Genomic DNA, 4,558 nt, shown 5'->3' with positions numbered 1-4,558 from the left:
AAGGAAGTGCTGCTCTCAGTCCTACCATCAGGAGTTTGCTTGGCACCAGCCCACGTTTTTTCACATCTCTGAAACTCAATCTTCTCACCTCTAATATGGAAATCATAATAGAATACCTCACTGGACTGCTATAAAGACTGGGTGAGATAATGTGCATCAGGTGTTTAGAATAGTGCCCAGCTGTGACATCAATGTTAGCCAGTCATTCCTCCGTCCCCTCTCCAGCTGGCTCTCTCTGCTCCATTCTACTAAATCCTTCTGAGCCTGCCTCAAGGCCTCTGCATGTGCCTGAATGCCTGGTCTGTTCCTCCCTCCCTCCTTCACTTGTGCTCTCACTCATGTCTCTGCCAGGGAAGATGTCAGACAATGTGACGTCTACCCACCCCTTCACAATCACAATCATTGGTATCAGTGCAACTTCTTGCTCAAGATCTGTTAAACCCCCTCAGCTACAAGCTATTCAAGGACGGGGACCAGCTCCCCCAGTGCAGCCAAGCTGTTGTGCTAGGATCTTTGACCATCAAGAGAGACTTACCAATGACCTAAAAGGTGACTTCTGTGCAAATGCCACTCACCCACAATCCCTTAACTGCAATTCCCAAGCCCAAAAAGCCCTGAAAAAGAGAAGTTTTCTACACTCATTTGGCAGCAAAACCTTTGGTGAAATCTGATGTGATCTAATGTAAGGCTATTTATAGTATTTATTACCCATTTAGTGTGACTATTTATGCATTTGCCACAGAAATCAAGATGCTGGATTACGGTGTCCTGTTCCACACTTCAAACTATATCATAAATGCACCAGATCACCTTTTTAAAATCCAAAAAAGTTCTAAATTCTGAAACCTATCCAGCCCCAAGCATTTCAGAATTATGAAAATCGAAGAGACAGTTACTCATTCACTGCCACAGTCCCATTTCAAGCCCTTGAACCTGAACTCTCTTTCCTTACGCGATACTGTTTTAAGCCTGAACTCTTGATGTGGCTTCTCAGCTGGTCTACCTAACGCCAATCTTGCTCTCCCCTAAGCAACCTTCCCAACAGCACCAAGCATCCTTCCTTCCTAGAGTGCCCAGCTGGTCACAACACTAACCTGCCTTAAAAACCGGCAGGGGCTACCACTGCTCACAGAATTAAACTCAAATTCATTACGACACACAAGGCCTTCAGAACAAATTAACTCCAACATCCTTTTTCAAGCTCACCCCCAGCCATTAACCTCTGAACCCCATCTCTGGCTTCAGCAAGCTACTTATTTCCCCCAACGAGTACACTTACATGCTGCAGTCTTTGCTCCAGCTGTTCCTTCATCTTGAAACATCACCCAAGGACCCACTGTAGGGACTTGCACACCCTTTCGAGCCCGGTTCAGCAAATCCTTCCATAACATCCCAGGCAGAGCCAGGCCTTCCCACAACTACCCTCACACCACACGCTCCCCACACCTCCTGTTTCTCCCCTTCACACTGTAACAGAATCTGTGGCTGTGCTCATGTGGTTCTCACTTTACTCCTGAGGGAAAAAGCTCTATGACCTTTAACCCTATTACAGTGCTTGACACACATACGAAGTTCAAGTGGCTAGCTGGTGGACTGCTTGCATTATTAGCTGAATCAGGGAGAAACCAAACCAACAGCACGAGAGTGAAGGAGTACATTTTCCGAAGACAATCACCACATATCCCACCCCACATGTTCTTACAAAAACGTAATGCCATTCTTCCCACTAGAAGAACGCGGGCGATGCGAGGTCTATGCTCCCTCTTTGATCTGTGGCTATGTGACCATGCATGATTCGCAAAACTAGTCCACGGAAGGCAATACGGTTTCCACCAGTTGCTCCTGAGATGCATGCTCTTTGAATGCGGCCACAAAAGTCGGAGGAATCCCAAGCCACAAGGACAGGCCACCCACAGGTATTCCAGTTCACAACCCAAGCTAAGGTTCTAGCCAAGAGCAAGCATCAACAACTGGACATGGGAGGAAGCCTTTCAGGTGATCCCAGCCGTGGCCACATCCGACTGCAACCACGTGAACGACCACGAGCAAGAACCACAGAGCTAAGATAGGAATAAAATGATTCTGTTGTTTCAAGCCATTAAGTTTTGAGGTGATGTGTGATACAGTAGTAAGTACCTGAAATAAGGAGTAAAACAGAATCTAAGTACCCCTGATAAGCACAGCACTGCTCCTCCTGTCCTCTGTGCTCAAAGCCCCAAGTCCAAAATCTGAGGGTCTGCCTCTACTCATATTCCCTTCCTCATCAATAGCTATTACTGAACAATAAAAACATCTAATGTTCAAGAGCAATCATTTATTCTCTCTCACAGTTTCAACAGGTCAGGAATTTGGACAGTGGGGCAGAGCGGATGACCTGTCTCTGCTCCATGACGTCTGGGACCTCAGCTGGAAGACTCAGAAGCTGGGGGGTGGACTCTCCCTCAAAGGCTTACTCGGTCACATGTCTGCAGGTTGATGTTAGCATGTTTTGATGAAGTGCCAGCTGCAACACCTCCACGGGGCCTCTTCACGTGGCCTGGGCTTCCTCTGAACTTGAACTTGATGGCTGGGTTCCAAAGATGAGTGTCCCAAGAAACAGAGTAAACCAGGTGACACTGTATCCTTATCACAATCCAGCCTTGGATCACTTCTGCCTTTTACTCATAGGTCAGAGGAATCATGAATGCCTGCCCACACTCAAAGGGAGAAAACCACAGATCCTACCACTGGTGGGTGGAGAACAATGTCCAATTGTAACATCAAGTGGAATGGGACATCTGTGGGGAGACCATTTTGGGAAAATACAATCTGCCACACCTTCCTTTTCTAAAATAGAACAAGAGTCCTTAACCCTAACCTGAGCTCCTGATGATCTGTTATTAATGACATTTGCCTGCAAGGTGCAGATTCAAAACTAGTTCTGACTTTAAAATTAAAAAAACAAGCAAACAAACAAAAAACTGTTCTGATCTGCTAGAGTTTTCACACTCCTTTAGGGAACTGGCACAGTTGATCCACACCATCAAGTACAAAGACATCTGCACCGTGGTGGAAGATAAGTGAGCATTTTTAGTGTGTAAACCCTTAGCCCAAACCCAGGAGGCTCTGAGCAGGTCCCAACTCCCGTGGGTCTCAGTTTTTTTCCTCTGAAGGACCACCTAGAAGCTGTGATCCCTTTCCAACACCCTGATTCCATGGTATTCTGCAGCCAGTCCCCACTCTCTGGCAAAACTGTATCTTAAACAGCAAGAGAACACCAGATAGTTAACTTCCCTTCATGAGCAATAATGGAGAAGTCATACTTAGCTTCAAAAAAAGTATGGGAGTTAAAGTAATATTGCAGGCTTTCCCTTCTATCTTTGTCTTGCTTACCATGTTAAAAAACATTGCCTAAAAAATCCAAAGTACAGAATACACCTCAGATAATGGAGACCTAATTGAATTATTTTCTCGTTCATTATTAGACCTCTGCTAGTCTCCTGCATCATGTATCAGGCTCCATACTTTCACAAGGACGGAAGAAATGAAAAGAAGTCAGGGAAGATACACTAAATAATTCAGGAGCTTAGAGAGTAAGACCTAGGAGGAAGGGATGCAGGTTACTCATCCTGAAAAAGTAAAGGCTAAAAGGGGGCGCCTGGGTGGCTCAGTTGGTTAAGCGACTGCCTTCGGCTCAAGTCATGATCCTCGAGTCCCGCATCGGGCTCCCTGCTCGGCAGGGAGTCTGCTTCTCCCTCTGACCCTCCCCCGTCTCATGTGCTTGCTCTCTCTCATTCTCTCTCTCTCAAATAAATAAAATCTTAAAAAAAAAAAAAAAAAGGCTAAAAGGAAGGACGATGTTAGTGCAGCAAAAAGTATGAAAGCCTGGGAAACGAGGTAACCCTGGGCAAGTCACTTGACCCACTTGTGCCTTGGTTCCCTTAGTTGAACTGAAAAATAGGTGATTTGGATCTTCCCCAGGTTCCCTGGTTTCTGATGATGAAAAGGACAGGACAATTTCCCCCAACGTCCCAAACCGGAAGTGAGTTTAAGGTGTCACATATGCCCCTGAGGTTAAACATAACTACAGTGCTTTCTAACTCAGAAAAGGACACAGAAGCAGGAATCCAGACGAGCTCCATGGTCTCCAAGAATGGGGTCAGACAGGGGTGATTCACACAGGGAGGCGGACTCAGGGGATGTAAGCATCTAAGAGAAAAGGCTCCATGGTCTGAAAACTGTTACAAACGACAGAAAACAAAGCTGGCTCTCTCCGCCAGTGATGACCTAAAGCAGAGTGATTAAGCAGGCCACAGGGGCAAGGGTTAACCAAGGTGGAGCCTCACCCTGGGGCTCGCTGTTCAGTACCAACGCAGATCAGCTGGCCACACGGCCCCTCTGCTCCAGTCTGTAAGATGGGGGCTCTGTACGTCTCAGAAGCCCCAGACTCCGGGGCGCCCGGGTGGCTCAGTCGTTAAGTGTCTGCCTTTGGCTCAGGTCATGATCCCAGGGTCCTGAGATCGAGCCCCGCATCGAGCCCCGCATCGAGCCCCGCATCGAGCCCCGCATCGAGCCCCGC

At 47.1% G+C, this 4,558-nt stretch overlaps 1 long non-coding RNA gene across 1 annotated transcript; it reads right to left on the bottom strand.

The window, feature by feature from the left end:
* Positions 1 to 1,917: 1,917 nt before the first annotated feature.
* On the bottom strand, positions 1,918 to 4,543 carry LOC145722779 (uncharacterized). Its single transcript, XR_014147307.1, has 2 exons — positions 3,836 to 4,543; positions 1,918 to 3,637 (listed from the first exon to the last, which is right to left on the bottom strand). It is a non-coding gene; the product is annotated as an uncharacterized LOC145722779 (long non-coding RNA).
* Positions 4,544 to 4,558: the final 15 nt, after the last annotated feature.

The sequence above is a fragment of the Leptonychotes weddellii genome, chromosome 7, assembly GCF_054177405.1.
Source record: "Leptonychotes weddellii isolate Sample4059 chromosome 7, ASM5417740v2, whole genome shotgun sequence".
NCBI lineage: Eukaryota > Metazoa > Chordata > Mammalia > Carnivora > Phocidae > Leptonychotes > Leptonychotes weddellii.
Note: the sequence above shows the minus strand (reverse complement) of the source record. Positions and strands in the feature narration are given on the sequence as shown.